At 34.7% G+C, this 23,742-nt stretch overlaps 1 non-coding gene across 1 annotated transcript; it reads right to left on the bottom strand.

The window, feature by feature from the left end:
- Positions 1 to 15,590: 15,590 nt before the first annotated feature.
- Positions 15,591 to 15,662, bottom strand: Trnam-cau (transfer RNA methionine (anticodon CAU)). Its single transcript has one exon. It is a non-coding gene; the product is annotated as a tRNA-Met (tRNA).
- Positions 15,663 to 23,742: the final 8,080 nt, after the last annotated feature.

Raw genomic sequence — 23,742 nt, 5'->3', positions numbered from 1 at the left:
AACTGGTCATTCGCGTATAAGGTAACCGTGCTAGCGAAAGAAAAAAATGTGATTGAGTGAAAAGTACGGGAGGCTATCGAAATTAGTCGTCATTTGAAATTTTACCGTGATTGTGGTTGGGCAGTGCCTCCGAGCTGGAAAACGTCCGTGGACAGTGTGGATGAACCATTAGCGAATGACAATGACGTAGTGAGTGTTGTGTGCAACCCATTATTTGACAATAATACCGTAAACGAGGGTAGTTTCTCGCCTCCCCTCTGATCTCCCCTGGATTGGAAGGTCAGATGGCAGTCGCTTTTGTAAAAACTAGCGAAAACTAGTGCCTACGTCAATTCTCGGCATTAGTTGCCAAGCGGACCCCAGGCTCCCATGAGCCGTGGCAAAAATGCTGGGACAACGCGAAGAAGAGGAAAAATATTAAATTAAATTGGTTGACTTAGCTAATCGTACTCGTATTCTGGTAGCATTAGTATATTTCAAGATTTAAGAACGCCTATGATTACATGGAGTTTTCATGAATGTTTTTAAATACACTATCCATGAGAGGTAGTCAATCGCCAGCAGAGACAACCCGTTAAATGCGCACGCAGCGATCTAACATCTTAATAATCTGCTGAAGGCCCGTGTCTGCGCAGCATGACGTATTTCCATATACACTATAATTATTTTTCAACGCAGTGACAACTTACGTGGAACTCGAACGAGCGCTTGCAAAAATTACGGCTGCATTAATTCAGATGTGCAGCGGGTATGATTAAAAGCGCAAGACAGTAATTTAATTAGTGGCTTTTTTACTCAATTACGGTCAAGCCAAAACAAAGGGTTATATTTGTAGGGTTTATTTAACTATAGCGTCAAAACGAATGAAGAACCGATTTTAATTAATGTTTTTTTTTATAATCGATTAATTTTTAAGAATCATGTTGGATCGTGTTTAACCTTTGGTATGCTTAGGAGCAGATCTGCTCTATATAATATATTTAACCAAGTTCAACTTAAACGTGAAGATGTAATGATTGCTAAATAAATTGGCAAATTTTTGACAGGCGCATACGAAAGGTTAACCGACTTAAAAATAAGGATGAGTCTTTATTTTGACTCTTTAATGACTCTTAAACTGACAAGTTAGGTAGGACTTTTACAGATTTAATTATTTTAACTGGTAGTATTGTAATATAAAACTGTCGGACTTAAAGCTCACTATTTTTCAAACGCATGTCCCCTTGACATTTGACAAGCGTCTCCTATAAAGTTTAACGTAACTCAACCGGCGGTAACGTCACGTCGATGGGTAGAAAGTCAACCTTTACCGCGGTTGACTGAACGAAACAAAACGAGTTGGACATGTCAATGCCCACGCCTTGGTATGGTAACCTGATATGAGTCGACGGATACATTTAACACCACAGCATCGGAGGTTCGCGAGCGGATCGCGTGAGACTCGAGCATTAAGCGGAGCGATGAGCGATGCCCGAAGGACATCGCCGATTTTTTCTCCTCTTATTAAAAATACAACTAAAGTGTAAGAACCTAAACAATTCAAAATCCTAACCAGATGAGTTATGGTTTATTTTTGCTTGAGTTCTGTTGGTCTTGGGCAATTTTCCTTTGAGGCAGAAAAGCAATAGTTTTGCGACGTTAAGACTCCTGTCTCGACAGTAGGTAAGCGAGACTACTAGATGTCACGCACGGAGCTATACTATAGCTACCTTTATTCTTACTCACCCATGAACCCATATTATGTAAACGAAATGATACGAGTACTTGCACGCGATGGATGTGAAAAATGGTTCCGGTTTCTTGTATTCAAACGTTTTTTGAGAGGTAACACCAATAAGTATGTAAAATTACATATGCTGATAGGTATTTAGAATGGTTAATCATACGTGTATACATTACCTTGTGCTTAATAAGAGCCTGGCTACAAGTGAATCCATTAAATTTGTACTTAGAACACAAGGGCACATACCTACATGACAGGCTACAAAATGACGGTACAAATTAGATACATATACTTATATAAGGCCGCGGACTGGATGCACGGGCCGCTAGCCGCCCCGCTCGTGGCCTTAGACTATAACATAATTTTTACAGCTACAGAGCTGTGCTACTACAGAGTAGCTTTATTAGGGGAATAATAAATCGTGCTGGTTTTGATATTTTTCCATGGTTATTGTAGATTAACAGACGGAGATAGAAAATTGATATTGAGTTATTATTTAATAATTGATTTGATAATAAACGTTATACTTTGCCATCACTATAACCGCAGCCTAAAAGCCCATCCGCTCGCCCGTGTCAAGAAAGAAGATACTTTAATATCCGATTCATTGTTCTGTTACAAATTTGTCAGTGATCTTTACATTAAACTTTTTCCCTTTAAAATTTGAGATGGGTCCATAATCCCGGTACGACCGGCACTTGTAAGTAAATCTTCGTCACCTGATAAAAAGACCACACAAATAAAAATATTTGATATCTACTTGGAAACTATCGATGCTTTTTTTAAATAATGAGCTGTCGTTATGATTAACTGACGGGACGACGGGAGACGTTTGTTTCACAACTTTCACACAAGTGTCTGATTTCCGCTTTGCTATTAGTTTCCACTCATAATTTTACTATGGAATTGATTACTAAAACATGTGACTCACTCCCAAGGTCCAATGGTCACAACTAATTGGTCACAAGGGCACCACAGCATTGATAGTGGTTATCAAAACAATGATAGTACAAAATATATACTGGTGTTTTTTTAGTCACCTGCAATAATTTACGGGTGAATATATAGCTCATACTGATTATGAGCAACTTATACAATGGGACCAACCCCACATAAAAACAAAAAAAAAATAACTCGTACAAAATCTCAACATCAGAACAGCCAATTCGGAGTTGGTCCGTTAGTAAAAGTTGCTCAGTATGACCTATCCTATATATTCACCGTAAATTTTTGCAGGTGACTAAAAACACTGTATAATAACACCACATATTTATTAACCTATTCAATATTTATGGCATTTATAAAAAAAACCGTGGAATATAGTAGTCTAATTATATGAAAGGTTTTGATCGAAGACAATTATTCCGTAATTATTAATATTTCGCTGTCATGCAATAGCCGTGCCCGCGGCGAACCTTAATGCCTCTGCCGATGCGCAGGCTACGGTAACCGGATGATAATTTGAACTAATTTTCGTAATTCTGAATAATTTCCATCTGAAGTCATGTTATGCTCACAACTTATACTTTCCAGAAATTCGCTCCCGATCTAATTCCAAGTGCCGGCAGCGGTTGGTTATAATAAGTTTTTAGAAATGTTTTTGTTTAGTCAAGACTTGCGGAGGTATTCTCAGAAAGTGTTTTGCGTTCGTGCGGTATTTTCGTTAACTGAATTAGTTACCTACTTATATCTTGTGGGAAATCTAGTTTTTCTTCTTTTTAATATGAAGTAAGTTACCGCGCCGCAGTTCTGTCGGTTGCAATGTTGCGGGAATTTTCAATGTCAAATACGTACTCAGAGTATATTGTAAATAGGTACCTATGTGAAACCGTTTTAAATAAATTACGGTATACCCGACAATAGTTAGTCTATAAAATAACTCACTTACTTTTAGAGAGAGAATGTTGTTATTAAATGTTTTGTTAATATTTACGAAACTAAGCGGCAGTTTAAAAAATTTATAAAATCATATCGTAAATTATTTGTTTCAATAAAACTCACATTTCAAACACAGATGTTCCATAACCTCTTCTAGGTTAACACTAATAATTAAAATATTATTTTATTGTCAATAAAATACTTATTTAAGTGGTCTAAAACACGTTCCTCTAGTTTTTTGATCACATCTTAATTTAGATTCGTAACTTCTCTCGTCTCAGATAACATCTTGATATATCAATATTCGTTAGATTGCACGAATTTCCCATGAAATGTAATAGCCCTATTAATAATAAATTGGACTGTATACAGAGTAGAAATATTTCGTGGATAATATTTTGGCACAAATAATTAATAAATCACATTAGGTATATTATATAAATCTACTAAGACGGAATGGCGTTTTGTAACACCAACAAATATTGGCTTTAAAATATATTATGTATATATTTTTTTTTATCACGCCAACATAGACGTAAAACATAGTAATAAAGTTTCGTCTGTCACTCATCCGCTAGGTACGGAATCCTAAAAAGCAGACTCACAACATGAATCTCATGGTTCTAAACCGCCTTAGGGTTTCAAAAAAGACACGCGATAGTTTTAAACAGAATGTTATTCACAGCGTTAAGGTTTAAGGTTAATTCTAAAAGATAATTTTCGTAGCTGTCATCTCCATTATTGTACATTAGCCTTTTATTTATATCCTCAGAACACTTGCAAAGTTCATCAGATAATGAGTACATTTGTTGCGTGTGAAACTAGAATTCCATTTTGCACGAGCCAGCAATGTTCGCGTAAGCATCAAAGGTGAGTCCGCACTAAACCTTGTAATTCGCCAACATTATTGAACAATACATCCTTCTATATCAACTAATTCATTACTGCTTTTCCTTTGCTCCTTAGTTCACGAACAAGACTACACCGTTATTGTATAATGAATGATTACGCTTTTAATATGGTCGTTGCATTTTCTCGGTCTCAAATTCGAAGTCTATTCGATAAATCAAGCCACGGTTAAAGCATTCTAACGCTTTATTTTGCAGATTCAGCCTCGCGATGCCGTCTTCGTAACCAGGTACTTTCTTAAATGCTCCTTTGTAATAAATCCCTTGGAAAGTTGCGTTGCAATAACACAAATCTGATTAACAAACCCTATTGCCTTTTGTTTAACGCTGTTACTATTTTGCTAGTAATTAATGTTGCAAAATGCCTCTAAAAAGATACTGGTGAATGTCTCATTTAGTTGTGAGTTTATTAATTGTTGTTAGTACTGAATGTATTCGGTGTCCATATTATTTATTGAAGACTTCATTATCAGGTAGAAAAACGAAAAGTACTTAGGTTTTGAATGAGATTTTTGACAGGGAAAAGAAATGGTAATAAAATAAGGCATTCTGAGATACCTTTTAATTTTGTAAAAAATGACTATCAAAGACAAGGCTAGTTTAATAATTACTATCAAACAATTGTAACCTAAATGTGTATTTAAAATCTCCAAAGAATCAAATATAAGTAGGTAACTTCAGGAATTCATGCTCATGGGGACCGGGAGTCCACATGCAACTACAGCTACCTAGCTCCAAGAATTGGCACAGGTACTAGCTTTACGAAAGTAACTGCCATCTGACCTTCCAACCCACGGGAATGAAGGCCTTGTTGGGATTACTTCGTTTTCATCACGATGTTTTTCTTCACCAGCTACACCAAAACGCGACTGGTAAATATCAAACGATATATGTTAACGGCACGAATCATGGGACATGTAAGAGAAAATTAGGAGTACTTTTGATACACTACGTTACACTTAATTATGACTCCGTATTTTTTTTATGTATCGAGCAGCAAACATTACGAGACATGACATGACATGACATTACGAGATACGAGCTTTATATACAGGACGTTTATGTAGTCACCTGCAATAATTTACGGGGTGAATATATAGGTCATACTGAGCAATGTTTACTATGGGACCAAAAAATTTGCTGTTTCATACATGTTAGCTGTCTGGCCTTGACATTTTCTACGGGAGAGTAATTTTTTTTTTGATATTTCGGTATCGGTCCCAAAGTAAAAGTTGCTCAATATGACCTACATATTCAGCCCGTAAATTATTGCAGATGACTAAATAAACACCCTGTAGTAACAACTTGTGCTTCTTTAAATGCAATGGCTAATTTATTTTGTATGGTTAATTTTTAGGGTTCCGTACCCAAAAGGTAACACGGGAGCCTATTACTAAGACTCCGCTGTCCGTCCGCCTCGTCTGTCCGTTTGTCGATCCGATTCGAAGAATAAAATATGATAACGATAAGTTCTGGTTTAGAAGTTCTCATTTAGATATAGTTTGTAAGTCTTATACTTTGACGTCAGAAATATCGTAGATATATCTTATTGGGATCGCAGCGGAATCGAAATAAACGTCAATTTTGACATATAGTTTAGTTATCGATCTTTTAAAGATCTTTCCAAGATCTTAATCGTGTCTTAATCATTCTTCGAATCGGGCCATGTATCTCGTGATACCTATCTACCTAGACAGTTGAAATTTTCACAAATGATGTATTTCTGTTGCCGCTATAACAACAAATACTAAAAAGTACGGAGTCCTCGGTGGGCGAGTCCGACTCGCACTTGTCCGGTTTTTTCATTGTATTTCTTATCAACATTTATCTCAATATACATTTTAGGTCCCGTGCTAACCACCGTTTAAATATTCGTCCGTATTAAATTTCCATCTCTTTCGCTGTTACCATAATCGATTAAAAGAGGAATAGCTACTGCAAAGTATGAGAACTGCGTCCAAATGATACAATAAAGAAACACTTCAGTATGCTGCCTCGCCATCTCGTCTAGCTTAAAAGCACGTAACAGCCACGAGAAACCAATTTGAATTTAGAATGCAGTTGGTGCGTAAGAGAAAAAGGGACACCTAGCCGCTTCTTCATACAAACGTAGTCCCCAGTTTTCCTCTCTGTATATTAACATTATGGTAAATATTTGTACATAATTTCATACATGTTAACCATAGCTACCCCTACGCCCCTACGTTTGACTTTTTTCTCAATTTTTTGATTTTTGTAAAAATTACGTGCGAAAGACAGATCTTTAAGTGCTCCTAATTCTTATAGTAAGTAGGAAATTAAAATATTCGAAAAAAAAAACGTCGGGCATAATTATCTGCGGTTGATACACAACGAATCGTGTCAAATTTTTTTTTTTCAGATATATTTTATCGATATAATTGTTAGTTAATACCAATATACTTATATAAATATTCGCATGATTATAGTAACAGCGAAATAGATGGAAATAGAAGAATGTTAATATTACGACTTACGAAGTTACGAGAACTAGGTCTGTATGAAAAGGTGATTTCGCGCGGGTCCGCCACTTTCGTTTAAAAAAAATTAATGACTATTCTAATAGCGATGGATGTTTGGTACATTTGGTGTCCAATTCTATGATATATTATTCTGTTTTATAATGTACAATTTTCATAAGAAAAACGACAGAAATCTGAATTCTATTTCCATTCGTACCAAATTCTTTAGATGGCAAACAAGCCCTTAAATAAATACCATGAACTTTCGCCGATCATTAAAAACGCTGCATCGATAAATAAAGCATAACCCAATCTCCCCGAGAAATATTATGTAAACAAACTCCCTTAGAACATGGGAAATTTATCGTCATCTAATAACCGAATTCCTCAGAAACAAATTACTAAGACACGTTGAGTTACTGAATGGGCGATGGCAACAAATAGGTAGTGTAGTAATTCCTAAGAGTTTTGAATTGAGTCCAATACTATTTTAGTCGTCGAACGCTGATCTTTGGGTTTTGTTTCTTTTTGCGTTTCGGAAGAGAATGGCGGGTTACCAAGACTTTGGGATTATAATGTCAGAAGACAGTTGTATCCCAACAAAATTAAGAATTATTAATATTGAATAAACTATTCATATAACCTTTTACGTATTTCACACATTTTGTTTTATAAATAGCAATTATGTAAAATAACAGAGGTGTGCCTTCACATAACCTCGATATTAGAAATTTTACCTCGCATGATTTGGGTGCGGCATTGCCCCCTCTGACCAGCAGCCATTCCAGTTTAAATCGCCACTTTTCAGTTTGTACTCAATATCCAGCTATGTTCTCCTCTTTTTTTCGTTTGCCTTATCCCACATTAGGTTCGGCTCTCCTTATCCTTCGGCGCCAAGACAATCTGTCTTGAGTTGTCGGGTTAGGTAGTTGGACTTTTACCAATAATTTGACCTTACTCGTCCACCACGTCAGAAATCAGAATCCAGCTATGTTATCTTTTATTAAAGCGGGATGAATTAATCTCCAGGATTTTTGTACGACCCAGCCTGACTAAAGCTAGTTTGATGCAAGCAATAGCTCTGTTGCCATTACAATAGCAATTATTTCATATTTCAGAAACTCGCAATATCATACATCCTGGTGGTGCTGCCTCTGCATGCGTCCCACGGAGTGAGCAAAAAGCAGGGTCCACTCGGTGTACCCCTTATATTTCATTAAATTGTCGAAAGGGTCCCTAAATGTAGGTTCGGCTCCATGCACACCTCCCAAATGTCCGAAAACCTACTACTCCTCCTTCCTCGCGTTCACCCGGCATTTTGCCACGGCTCACGGGAGCTTGGGCTCCGCTTAACAACTAATCCCAAGATTTGGCGTGGGCACTAGTTTTTATGAAAGCGACTGCCATCTGACCTTCCAACCCAAAGGGGAAAATCGGAAATCTATTACTCCGTGTACGGGAAAGATAAAAATAAGAAAATAGACATTTTAATTATTAATACAATTACTTGGGATGTTTAAAAATCAACTGTGTTCTATTTGTTAATGCTAAACATATTATTCATGTACATATTTATTCAGTAAAAATAATTTTCAAAAAGTAACAATGAACGCGGCATCATTAATATTTCACGATTAACTTATCAATGTTATAAACTTGTGAATAAATATTTTATTCACTCTATATATAGATTTTTAATGAATAAAAACATTGAACTTTTTACTAGTAAGTTGTATAATTATTTTAAAGAGCCTTTTTTGATTTAAATTATGTAGGTATATTAAAGGTAAACACACAAGAACAGTAAATTGGTACAGTCGGTGTCAAATACTTTGTAGTAGTCAAAGTGGCCAAATAGTTCGGTACACCATACTAAATTGACGACCGATCTGGCCTAGTGGGTAGTGACCCTGCCTATGAAGCCGATGGTCCCGGGTTCAAATCCTGGTAAGGGCATTTATTCGTGTGATGGGCATGGATATTTGTTCCTGAGTCATGGGTGTTTTCTATGTATTCAAATATTTATAAATATGTATATATTACATATATCGTTGTCTAAGTACCCTCAACATAAGCCTTATTGAGCTTACTGTGGGACTTAGTCAAATTGTGTAATAATGACCTATAATATTTATTTAGTTATTTAAATTTATGGTGTACCGAACTATTTGGCTACTTTGGTTGCTACAAAGTATTTGACGCTGACTGTACGTATAAAAAAAGATCGTTATGGGTTAGCTGCGGAGCTATGATGGTGACGGTTTTTTATCATCTGTCATCTTGGATGTCACGTTCTAACAAGTAACTATGTATTATGTAAAGTAAGGGAGACAAGTTCAACCACCTTCCGTAAACCAAATCTTGTGTAGGTATTATGTATTTATTGTTTCGGATAGTCAGCATCAAGCGAGATGAGAAGTGTAGCACGCTTCAGTAACACCGCGCGTATACTCCATATATAGAAAAATTTAAATGGGTAACTGTATTCTGTCAATACTCCTGCCTAGTATTCGTAGTGACAATCGCAATGCGAGCGACGGACGGCTTGCATCTCAATAATGAACGCATTGTCCGTCAGTACCGATACCGGTGGAGACTATTTTTGCTCAAACCTGCCCGCGTCTGTCAAGAACATAGAACGACGTGGAAACGTATACATTTTTCAGTACGAACACAAATAAAAAGTTACAGAGGAAATTGGTTATTAAGTCAGCAGGGTAATCGCATTTAAGTAAGTATCTCAAAAAGTAATTATTTAACCTAGTCTGACTGAAGGAAATATTTTTTCAGGCTCGTAGTAAGGGCACATAGAACGACTGAATTAAGTAACGTGTATCAAGGCCTGGAGTAGTCTAAATATCTAATAGATTTTCCAGTGAAAGTTAGGATTATCGTTGGAGTTGATGGCGCCACTTGATCTTAAATCTTGAAAAATGTATGCATGGTTAGCATTTTTTAACAGTTTAAAACAGTTGACTGCAAGTTCTGGTCTAAGATCTATTTAACCCTTTGACCGCCAAAGACGTCAACTGACTGCTACAGCCCAATATCAACCTTCGTGCATTCCGACAAGGTTTACAGCGTGCAGCGTTCAAAGGGTTATGCGGCGTGTACTACTTTGATTTGATCAATCACGCCTCTGTCTGAAAATTAAAGCTATTTATCAATTTACTTTTCACCACCCTCTTGATTGTTCAAAAACTATGAGACAGTTGCATTTTATCCACATGTGGGGCAAAGTAATCAGATACAAATTTTGAGTTGTTCCCTTATGTTAGCTGGTAGAATTGACTTTTAAATGATGATTTTGAATGATATTTTTTTTATTAGGTTCATTTGGATTTGATTTGGTTTGCTTTTTTTTGGTATTTCATAGTCGCATTGTTGCAGTGAAAAATTTTGTGTGCGGAGGCAAAGTTTGTCTAACCGTCGTGCCTTGAAACCCTCGCAACGCTGAAGATTCCACTCCTCGAACCTTTTTATTTTTTGATCACGAAAGAAGTGGCAAGTAAAAAATCACAAATGCATTAGTGGAATTAAGCTAAGTGAATTCTCAATTATGATTAATTAAAAATAAATGATCCAAACATCTCCACAGCTCCTGAATGCCTCAGCGTACCATCATGAATGAAGACACATTTGCCAACGACAGCGAATCCAGCGGAGTTATTTGATTTATTCTGAGCCGACTCCATTGAAAACTCAGCGTTATTTATTTAGACGATTTGATGTATTCATGTACTGGTCACAAAGAGGCAAATGAAAGTGTATTTATAATTAGATTTTACTTCGGCTGACTATCGTCTGTTGGCTAACGTAAAACCGTTTTTTCAAACAATGTTAATATGCGAGTACCCGTGTATCTTGTTTGTGTACCCGAGTACCTCTCTTGATTTACCATTGTATAATCAACCTTAATGGCGTTAATTATCTCGTTAGTTGGTTTCACACTTAAAGTCCATACTTTGTTACCACATTTTTGAATATTTGGAGTTATTATTCTGATTAAATTCTGAGTAGAAATTTTAAAAGACTGGTACAGGGGAAGCATGCATCTTTGAGGCAATGTGTTAAAGTAGATAGGTAAAAAGTTCATTTTATTCTCGAGAATTCTGGCTATACCAGCTTCTGAAAGTGAAATTAGATTCGTTTTTAGCTACTACACGAAACGGCAGTTGCCAGATCTATTGTCGCCATCGAAGCTTTGTCGCTCGGCTGATGTCGCGCCGGCAATCTTGCAATTTGAGAAATATTTGGAATATCCCAGTCGGCCACCAACGGCGGAGACATGGCTCTGAGTTACCATTGCTTTTAGACAGCAAGCTAGCGTTACCTTATGACGGACTAGTATGAGATGACCTACAATAAAGTGTGTTTTTTATCGATCCTGCGTGTAAATTTAAACTGGTTTATTTAAGAGAGATTTATGTAAGCATGGATAATATCAGGACTGTTTCACGAACCCTATATAGCTTTGAACCAAAAGGTCGAAAGAAAATTACATTTATATGAAGTTACTGCTTTCTAAAATTGTTTTCGCCGTCGTTCTAATTTCCTCTGAGGAGGATTTTTTTTAACATTTTTAAATTTCTTTTTAGAATTTTGGGTTTGTGTGGTCATTTGGGAATTAAAAGGTTTCAAATGAACTGCATTTGAGGTATCTGCAAATTTAGACATTGGAATGATAATATGCATAGCTTAGATTTCGGATTTTTACTAAGGGTCTTTAAACAAACATAGCATTACAAATAAGAAATAAGAAGTATACATTTAGCTTTTAATTTTAGCTGTATTAAATTCAAAGATTATTAAGTATTGTTTTAAAAATATATTATTCAGGGTTGACAAATACATGCGGAACATAATGTCTGACATAATAAGGTCCACCAGTAACAGCAGGCAAATTTCAATCAATTCAAAGGCAATTTTCAGCATATTTTCGCACATATTCGGCGTTATCTTAGAAGTAAATTTGTGTCGGATGGTCGGTTTTAACTATTTAAATTTTATCAACTTGTTAGCATAGACACGTATAATTTCAGATAGCAAAAAGCTACAAAATTTGGGAAATTTAAGTAGCAATCACTGGCGCTGTTTCTAGAAATTAATCGAGCAAACAACGTGTTTTAAACAACACAGACATTTGAGAAAAAAATGCTTGCTGCTAGAGGTAGACATTTGGCAGAAATTATCTTCCGTATACAATTGCCAACCGTGAATAACATATTTATAAAACATTTTTTAATAAATTCTGCACTTAATATAACTAAAATTTAAAAACAAAGTGGTTCACTCTTATTTGCCGACCCTGTACAAATACGAATAACGGATTCGCAATATGGATCATAACAATGAACATGACTTAAGAGACCGTTATCGATTTTAGTTAATCGCAAAAATGACAAATTGATAGAGTTAGTCGATGAAATTGTACACCTTTTGTTAAATATTAGAAATAACAAGTACTGGTTTCTATTAGCACGTATTGTTATCTTTCATTTTAATTAATTAAGTTTTTTGAAAACAGACTTACGTAATTAGTTATGTTTTTTTTTCTGATGGACGTTTAGGTAAACGCGCGTAAAGCACTGATTTTGTCGATCTTATTTGTAAATGTCGTAAAGTTTGGACTAATATGGTATAGTTTAGTATGGTAATTTTGTATTACACATATCCTGTACTTCAACTTTAATAAACTACATTTTTGTTATTATGAATTTGAAGGAGTGTAAATGAAAGTTACACAAAATCAATTTTCTCCAGAAATTACTTCAAAACAAGTGACAATTCCTCTGAAAATCTACTTAATTTCAACGTAACTTTGAAACAAACAATCTACATCATTTGCTGAAACTGTTCTACATCATTTTGTATAATTTACCACCATAATTTTTTGATGAATTTTTAAAAACTGTCCCTTTTCGTTACATATTACCGGCAATATTCATTATTAAAAGGCAAGATGAGAAGACGTGCTTATAGAAACCTATACTTTTTATTTAGATATTGCGTAAAAAAAGGAGTACAATTTCAACGGCTAAATCTATCAATTTTACATTTTTGCTCTAAAATCGTTACCGGGTTCTTAACAATCTTAACTGATAAAACGTAAGCAAATATAAAATCTAAGTTAATAACAATGTCTTGGCAGTAAAGAATACATAATTATACTGAACTCTAGCTAATAAAAAAAAATACAAATTGTCATTGTATTTACTAAAACTATCTTCGGAAACAAATCGCTAAAATATGTGACACAAAGTTTTATGTTTTTTGCCGGATGGGGCCATATTCGTAAAGAACCCGTATAATAAAAACACATTATTTTTAATGATATCTTTTTTGAACTGAGCTATATGACAAGGCATAAATTACAGTGCTTTTAAAACGATTAATAAGTAACATGTAAGCAAACGATTAAGTTAAATATACACCTGTTCTAGTTCTCTGCGACAGTGTGTCCTGGGTGGTCGCGACACACATTTCAATAATGACTGGCCACTGACGTAATGTGGCGGCTAGTGACGTTCAGGGGAATATTCTCGTTTGGAATAATTTCTGTACGTCTGAAATTTTCCGCATCGAAAGAGAGCCAAGTATTACTGTTTCTTAGGTCATATATTATATTTCCGAAAGTAAATTTTCATCATTTCATCATTCAGTTTTATTTATATTAATGTCATCTTATAGGTACCTATTTAAGTATTAGTATATTACTAACACGATATGGACCTTGTTCGAAATAAATGATATATGATTTGACTTTAGGAATATTTCCAATATTACCGGGAATGTACTCCTAAACGTTAAAGGCGTTAAGCCCCTGGGCCGAAAGACCTGATACAAAGTACGGTTAATCAAGCTACACTAATTGCCGCAGCGAACGTGTTAAGAAATTTACAAATAATAAAGAAAAACAAAAAGGTGTGCAAAGATTGAAGTAGCATAAAATAGTTGAGTATATAGGAAGTAAAAGTCACATGTTACTCATAATAGGTACGGGAAATGTTAATTAAATAAAACCGGACAAGTGTGAGTGAGACTCGCACATGAAGGGTTCAGTATCATTATCTATAAAAACGGCAAAAAAAATCATGTCTGTTATACAACAGAGAGCCCCCTTAAATATTTATATTATTCTGTTTTTAGATCAATACATCATGTGAAAATTTCAACCTTCTATCACGGTCCATGAGATAGACATTTCCGGTGAAAGGCGGATGGACGGACAGTGGAGTCTTAGTAATAGGGTCCCGTTTACCCTTTGGGTACGGAACACTAAAACCACACGTTGGGTTGGGGACATATGGTTAAAATGAATGTTTCCTTGTCTGAGGATCATTGCCGAGAGCCAGAATATCCCGGCGGCACATCACTAGTGGCGGCTCTACACAGAGGAAGCAAAAACAGATTTGTTGGAATTGTACAACAAAAATTCCAACAAATACAATGTCTTTATAGTGCAATTTATACTTCTGTGAATTGGGTTACGATTGTTTACATAGGGAGCTCATAATCATAAAATTATTTTAGTGAACCCAAAACGCAGGTAAAAGTACCCGGATTACGTCATCACGTTACTTACTTTTTCTTCACTGCTCTATTAACTTGTAATAAAATGGAGGCATGAAAAGCCCTTCGGCCGCGTACGCAACCAGAGCTTCGTAACCAGATGCGATCGAAAACTATTTCTGCCTTGTACGAAACCGGTTGCGATCAAAAACTAATTTCGTCTTACCCGTAACCAGTTACGATCGAACACTTCTCGTTCTTATACGAAACCAATGTCTGGGCCATCTAGCTATAGGTTTTTTTCAAATATTTTGTCATGATACTCATGATAATTTCTTATCCTGAATGTCAGTGCTCCATGTCTCTTAAGCCAGTGTCTTTTAAGGAACGAGGTTACATTGTATTTGCCAACAAAATATTTGAATATTATCAACTGGTACAATTTTTGTGTTCTGATTTTTGACTAGATATATAACGTGTACAGTACTTATACTGAATAACAAGGTGTATAAATATAATCTTAGCTGACTTTATCAACGGTCGAAAGGTTTCGTACAACAAAGAAAAGTGTTCGATCGTAACTGATAACTAGTAAGACGGAATTAGTTTTTGATCGCAACCGGTTTCGTACAAGGCAGAAATAGTTTTCGATCGCATCTGGTTACGAAGCTCTGGTTGCGTACGCGGCCGAAGGGATGAAAAGATATTCTTGCGCAAAAACGTGTATGTATGCTGTTAAATCTTGATAATAATATTATTATTACGAGGAAATGCCGCCAGCATCCTTGGTACAATGCCTCAAGGGCCTATTTTCGATATAAGCTAGTTATAGTAATCATCTGTATATATCCATTATGTATATTGTTATTGTAAATAAATCTGAACAACATTCTAAATAAAATATTTTTTTTATTAAAACGACATTTTAGTACATAGGTAATATTGATATTTAAGTGACCATACTGGTTTCTACTTAAAAACTTTAATTGGTACTTCAAAGTTTGCTCGTTCTCAAACTTTACTGATAACTAAACCTAACCGATAAAAAATGAACATTTACAATAAAAAAAAAAAAAAAACAAAAAGATTTAGCAGAGCGTGGTTTCGATCCACGGACCTCTGGGTTATGGGCCCAGCACGCTTCCACTGCGCCACTCTGCTCATATCAAACGGGGCGAAAATACCTGTTGGTTTAAGTGCATCCTATTTTCAGTTAATAAAAAAGACTCATCATTCGTTATCCATATCGGCATGCATAGGCATGTGCACGACTGTCACGCAACCTAGCGTCCGCAAGTCTAGGGGAAAACGTCAATGCACTACTGCATCTCATAAAACTACTCCAAAACTAAAAACTACTAAACAGATTTTCATACGACTTTCATCTTTCAATAGAGTGTTTCTTGAGGAAGGTTTAGGTATATAACTTGTTAAGGTTTTGTGTAAATTGGTTTAAATATAACGATGTTGTCGGAAAAAATCACGCTGGCTAGGAGCTTTAATCGAAAACACTGCCTAATCCGTTTGAGCTATATCAACACAATGTACGGTGGGGTTGTCTTTCTTTCATGGGTCTACAAAAAAGTCCGCGATGTTGAATGTCTATCTTTTAAGGATAACTTACTATACCCATTTTTAACTTCTAGAAAAAATCACATGGTATGTGGCATTTGCAAAACTATTTACACGGATACAGTATTAATAATTATCAAATTAAATACGTTAATAATATTAAGAATTTCATACAGATTAAAGTGGGCCCTTACACCATAGAATTTAAATGAATATTTCAGGAGTAATTGTAAAAGTTAAAGTTTCATTTCGATCCATATAACTTGTATGAAATGTTAAAGACGCTCTCCGCAGTTAGTTCTAATTTTTACCACCTTATGCGCTGGGATCGCTTTACTTACCCCCACCATGCACTTCGCACGGTCCCAATATTTACATTTTAAGTTATATTTATGTATATGTATTGGTATTTATATAGCAATATGTCTACATATATGTAGTAAGATTGTAAATAATGTTGTCAATATCCAAAATTGCTTACAGTTGTTTGTAAGCATGTGAATTATTGTTTGTTTGTTTTCTGAATTATTTTTCTCACTGCACCCACATTCGAGAATTTCTGTTTTGCCCTATGGTTGACTGGTAGAGAATGCCTTAAAGGTATTATTATTGTGCAATAAAGTTTAAATAAATAAATATAGTTTTTAGGGTTCCGTAAGTCCACAAGGAATACTTATAATTTCGCCATGTCCGTCCGTCTGTTTGTCCGCGGCTGTGCTCTACATTAGACGAGCAAGCTCAGATGCTTGCTCGTGTAATGTAATAAATAACATACGTATATATTAAGCGTAATTTGTAGGTAGGTAGGTATAATATTTGAATAAAAGTATTGCCGAACCCGAAACACAAGAAGAAATATCGGCTACTGAATTTTACTCCGTAGATTATTTTTTTCACGTTTATAAAAATTAAATATAAGCAACTCAATAAGGTAAATTATTTGTTTCTCAAAAGAAGTTGGTAAGCCTCAAAGTAAAACAGGAAAATCAGCGAATTTCAGAAAGGGGAAATAATTAAGAGTCTTCAATCTCTTCACGGGTTTACGTAAATAATATTATGCGGACTACATTCAGCTTCGTTTTGATTGAATTTTAATTCGTTAGGAAATTGATTTAACGCCAGGTTAGTACTACCAAACTCAATTACTTACTTTTATATTTATATAAGGGCATACTGGTGTAATGGAGACTGTTTGTTTAAACACAAAAAAACCAGTAAAATGCTTCAAATTGTTTTTCAATGTCAGCTTCTGCTCTCACAATATAACTCGGGCAAGTTTTTAACCTATGTATGTGTTTTAATGTTATACATTCTTCATTTATATTATTGTATATTTTTATAAGCTTATTTTATTTAGGGTCAGGGCGAGAACAGTGGCTCAGTCGCCCAAATTGCTCTATAATCTAGCACCCTCGCGTTTTTGGATAAACCATTGCTTGTCCATTTTAATTTGTTTGATTACTGAAGGTTTCTGCTATATTAGCAGAGAAGCAAATAGCCTTTCTCGAGTTGAAATTAGGTTGAGTGAGCCACTGTTCAGGTATTCTCAGTGCGTAATTTTATTGATACTTTGCCCTGTTAAAAATGTCTATAAAATTTTTCATTAAAATACCCAATGTTCAAATTTATAAGTACTCTTTCCATGAACTATGTTTATATTCATTACCCAACTAAAATAAACTTTATTCATATTTTAATTATAAATACTTAACATTACTTAAATAATATAAATTCAAAGCACTCGTACAAAATTTTCAACAACTACAGATTAAAAGAGGGACCTGTAAATCCACAAATTGATTAAAATAAAACATTACGGTTTAACATTTTTTATCTTGCTTTAAATATCAAAAGTTGATCTCCATTTTACGACGTATGTTTCGTCGGTATCAATTTTATGGGTTGATTAGTGCAAGACAAGCGTTTTCGTGTGAACAGACCTTTCTGTAAGTATTGCAACTCTGTGTAATCACTTAGTAACTTTCTGTTATTATTTTACATCTGTCGATTTCACGGCACAACGCTTCAGGTCAAAGGAAAGACAGACCTTTTATTCTTAAAGCTTTTTTACGACACTTCAGACAAAACCAGTATATATCTGATCTGTCATCAAGCGCAACTGTTAAGAATCTTGAGTTCGAGTTATATAAGTAACAGCTCACAACCGAAAAATTTTTCGTGAATGATTCTGTCTTTGTTTAACGCTAGTTGAGCGTAAGAAAATAATTATACGGACAAATTGTCGATGGAAACAATTGCGATGAAGTATAAAATAATTATCGAAGTAACGATTGCGTTGTCTCTCGACTGTGACTTCGGAGGAGATACGCTTTGATTAGTTTAATTAATTTCGGGTCGTTGTGTTAAAAAAAATTGTCGTTAAGAAGGCAAAAAAAAAACATTTTTGGAACAAGCTTTTATCGCTGACTGTACTTTTCTTTCTACAGAAAGTATCTATCTCATACTTATCGAGACGATTCTAGAAAATCCAAATACAATTAGTTTGTGTTGTTTTATCTCCACAAATCGGAAATCGGGTTAAATTTATTTTCCAAGATTTGACTCACACTACCTAACAGGGCAAGATAAATAAATGTTTGTAATTAAGAAAAATATTTGCTTCTTAGATACGGTTTCTATACAGGATTGTAGTTAATGTCTTAATTCGTCCAATTAATTGATTATATTGTGATGTGAGTCAAATAACCGTCTTCATATTTTTATACCAAAAAGATAGTCATACGATGGATTTGGCAAATAAACTATCAACCTGCTAAAAGTTTGATAATTGCCATATACATACATTATTATATAGTACTTGTCTTGTCTTGTCTTGTCTTGTATACATACATTATTATATAGTACCAAGATTTTAACTCAGACTAGTATTCAGCTAGAAAGTTAAAATACTTAGCTTTCATCTACCAGGACAGGTATATTTCTTTATCCTTTAAAATTATAGAAAACGTTAATAAATCGACAAAAATAAAGTTAAAGTACGGTACTCATTCAATGGAAATTTCACATTTAAAGTTACGATTAAATATGTACTTATTGGATGCCTAAGGATAAATAAAAAGTTTGAATATCTTTAAACTAGAATCTTAAATAGTTAAAATATATTTATCACAAAATTATTTAAAAAGTTATTTGCAGGTCGACCCGTGGGCCTATACTAATATAGAGGTAACTTATTATCAGTAGATGTAACATTGCATAACATATTTTTTAGGGTTCCGTAGCCAAATGGTAAAAAACGGAACCCTTAAGATTCGTCATGTCCGTCTGTCTGTCCGATTATGTCACAGCCACTTTTTTCTTTGACTTAGTACTAAAGTACAGTCAGCGTCAAATACTTTGTAGCAACCAAAGTAGCCAAATAGTTCGGTACACCATATATTTAGTATGGTGTACCGAACTATTTGGCCACTTTGACTGCTACAAAGTATTTGACGCTGACTGTACATACATGATTCTTCTACTGTTTTCTTTAGTTTATTTTTGCGCGCACAGCGTGTATTTTTGATATGACCGCATAACCAAGGGTTTAGTTTAGGCTTTAAGAGCAAATCCTAGCTGAGCAACTTTTCAAATCTCGAATTATTGAAGCTATGTTTCTGTCGCACAGTCGCGCTGCGGTGGGCAGTAGTGCCTGCGTGCGATAAGGACAAGTGCAGCTCAACGAAAATTCCCAGACAAAAAACTCAAACATCGAGGTTTCGCTCTCGACTGTTTCCTCCTCTAAAACGCAACCAATCATTATGAAATTTTGGAAATTGCAAGAGGACAAAATAATCTATGCCGTTATGCGTTGGTTTTTTGGATATTAGTTGTCATATTTCTATAGTCGGTTTTTTTTTCCAGCCAATTCAATTGAGCCGTTTTTGCGATTTGTGAGGCGCTGTAAGTTTCTTCAAAATAAAATAATCCAATAAAGCAAAACATCCCAGCACAGATATTGATGATATTGATCTTATTTGAAAAATCATTGCTCTAGGTTAAAAATCCAGGGAGGAAACAGTCGAGAGCGTTTGTATTGAAAAATCGCAACTAGGAATTCCTCTTAATTAACATACTTTCATAGGTTTAAAAAAAACAATCTTTATTTTTCCATATAATACCTATAATTCAGCAAACAATGTATTGCATTTAATGACGCGACGTCACAACTGTCACAAGTGACTATGTTGTACAAAATACATATATACATTGCCGCTCGAAAAAAAAAATCCTCTGGTAGTTAAGACTAAATAAAACTTTTTTCGAATCGTTTCATATCACTAAAACCTACGTCTAGTTTAGGTTTGCGGTTATATAAAAAATCGGCCGGCAACACGCATGTAACACCTCTGGAGTTGCAGGCGTCCATAAGCTACGGTGACTGCTTACCATCAGGCGGGCCGTATGCTTGTTTGCCACCGATGTGGTGTAAAAAAAACACACTGTATATTTTTAATCACTATTGGATTGGATATTCTCTAGGTTATAACAACTTTAAAAATACCCATTAAATTAATCCATCAAATCCTGAATAAAAAAGTAATAAACCCAGAATCACTTAGCTTTTAATCATCCAATCCGCTACTCCAAATTTTGCAGAACATCTTAACTTTACGTCCATAAATTTTAAATCTCAGTTATTCTGCCGGCGCGTAAACCAAAATTGCGTTAAATAAAAAATGCAATTTTTTGTTTGTTTAGTACCGTGTGTTATAAACTGACTGGCTGTTGTCGTAAACTCGTATCTCATGTTCGCGTCATCTTAGTAGTCTATCTTACGTTGTCTGTACAAGATTTATTTTACAATAACTCTTTTGTGGAAGATTGGACAGTGCTAAAGTAGAAGGCTGTAAATGTTTTACAGGTGTAATTTACTCGTTTCGTCCGACATGACCTCTTATTAAGATATCAAAGCTCTCCGGTCGCTGGAAGATGTATGTGTACAAGTAGGTCTGAGATATATTGGTTAAAACTTGTTGTTAAAAATAATCATCGGTATAATCTATTTGATAAAAATATTCAAATTAAATATGGTGGGGACCATATTCGATAAATAGCTTTTTCGTATTGTAATAAAATTTAAATGAGAGTGGATGGGAAAAATTTGCTTTGAAGAGTTTGAAGTAAGTGACTGCTGAAGAAGTGTACTTTCCAGTTCCAGAAGATTGTTTTTGTCATTTTCTTGTCGGCAGCTATGCAAAAGGCATAGTGTCTGCATAGTGTCAGGAGCAGTAATGTAACACTCTTTTTTTGACATGGCAAAATAAATAATTACATCTCAAAATTTTCGTCACAACACTTCAACCAGCATTTAGGTAATATAGTATGTATAAGGTTATACAATTTGCCAGAGTTGCCACGAAAAGCTTTGTTCAGAAAATAGGTATTGAAGTTAATTTTTAACGTTTTCGACGCAAAATCCTCATGTTTTTTGATAATATTTTTTCTACATTTTCATCATCATTAAATCCATAATTCAGACACATTATTCAACTTATCAAAAGCCCTTCCACACTTTTCCATTGTGCAGAAAATAATAACGCAAACAGAACAAGTTGGCTACTCAAATGAAAACCGCCATTCCCGCTTCAGTACAATATTACCCCTTTTCTACATAACTTACGTATGAATATAAAGGACGCTTCATACTGTGGCGACATTTTTATGATACTTGTTCTGTGAAAATCCCTCAATCTGTACGCTATTCACTTTATGTTTCATACATTTCTGTGCCGCAGAGTAATGCATGTATTTTAGCTCTTTTACCCTCAAACGAGTAAAATTAGGTTTCCTGTGTAAAATTTTAATAACCTTGGCGTGTATGAAAACATAATATGCATTATGTAGGTACTAAGAAAGATTTTTTAAACATTATTTTTACTGTTGCGAGATATCTATATCTACATACATAACAAATACTGGTAGGTACTACAACAGTAAAGTGTTTTTTCCTGCTGACTATAATACTTACTAGTTAGTACGACAGTCTACAGATAAGTTAGAATTAGAAATAACAAAAACAGGGAAGAACTAATGTTTACAAAAATATTATGCAAATTAACTCTTTTTGTACATACCAAAAGTTTTTTTACAGACCAATCAGCGTTGGATATCAGGAAAGCCATATAAAAATCCAATATGTGCATTTAAATAAATATTTGATATTTGTATGCCATTTCAATCAGTAATACTGAAACTGTTTGGAAAAATACAAGAGCAAACATAATGAGGGAATTCAAACTTATAAACTTTTTTTCATACATTCATTCCTTAACGTTATCATCACTGATTTCTTAATTTCCTTCAAGGCAAAAACACATTCAACAATATATTTGAATGTGTTTTTTGCATGAGCGTATCGTATGCTCATAATTACTATGGGCCTATGTATAGGATGTTTTAATAACAAGAACAAGCCTGCAGCTAAAGTTAATCCCACCGGATGAGCGCAATACTTGCTAATCATAATAACTATCGAGCATACCGTTTCCTTATGTTTGCGATAAAGTTAATCATTGTGAGAAAATTGAGAAAACTGTTTCTTGGTTACAGTTAGTATTCTGAGCAGTGATCATTTTAGAAGTAAAATTAACTGCAATCGTTTTATTGTTTCCAATTACAGTTGCTATTTACATTTAGGTATGCCCCAGTTGATTACCATTTCTTTTTCCGGTAACACTGATAAATGCTGCAACATCTACCGCTAATGAGGCAAAAGGTTTTAAATTATTATTTTAACATTTGGATCTTGTCAATTTAAATTAAACAAGTGTCACTTCTATTTTATTCTATTTTGTAACAAGAGAGTAGATACCTACGGGGATTTATTTTTCGTAAGGTACAATTCTAATGTTCACGAAGTCTATAAAGTGACCGATTTCCGAACGCAAAAAATGCATGTGTCAAAACAAATTTGGCGTTGAAACTCTAGGTACATGAGGTCCCAGCGCGCACAAGTTCTTTGGAGAAATCGCGAAATGTCTGATTGAAGTAACTGGTGACCGAAGAGCTGGCTGCTTCCTCGCACAACGTATCAGTATTGCCATACAACGAGAAAATGCCGCCAGCATCTTTGATACAATGCCTCAAGGGCCTATTTTAGATTTAAGCTAGTTATAGTAATCCTCTGTATATATCCTTTGAGATTAGTTGTCAAATTCAATTTGATAGAGAATGGTCGATTTGTGGTCTTCTTTCGCATAAATTGCTGTTAAAGTAGCTAGTATGTCACAATTTATCACAGTTATTAAATTCTTATGGCATTTTGCTCTAAAATTTGTGTATCGTATAATATGCTTTCTGCCTGTTTGGGATCAAGAAAAGTAATCTGTATGTGGCCACTGATCTACAGGGTATTAACATGATATTTAAGAGTTAGGCTATTAATATGAATAAACCAGTTTTTCATAGGGAAAACTGATAAGATTAACTATTATTTTCGGACATAATTTCACTGGTTTTTACTATAACAACGAATAAATGGCTTTATTTTGTAACTTTTACTGTGGTTTTATTATGTCAAGGACTACGGGTATTATTTATTACATGTATTGTACATTAATATGTAGTAAGTATCTTATTCACTCTTGAAACTTCTATGTATAGCTAGCAGGGTAGTGGCCACATATGTAACGGGCAGTGGGCATATATCGACCACATGTTTTTTAGG

The sequence above is a fragment of the Cydia pomonella genome, chromosome 15 (assembly GCF_033807575.1).
Source record: "Cydia pomonella isolate Wapato2018A chromosome 15, ilCydPomo1, whole genome shotgun sequence".
Taxonomy (NCBI): domain Eukaryota; kingdom Metazoa; phylum Arthropoda; class Insecta; order Lepidoptera; family Tortricidae; genus Cydia; species Cydia pomonella.
The sequence above is the reverse complement of the archived record's forward strand: the minus strand, read 5'-3'. Positions and strand labels throughout refer to the sequence as shown.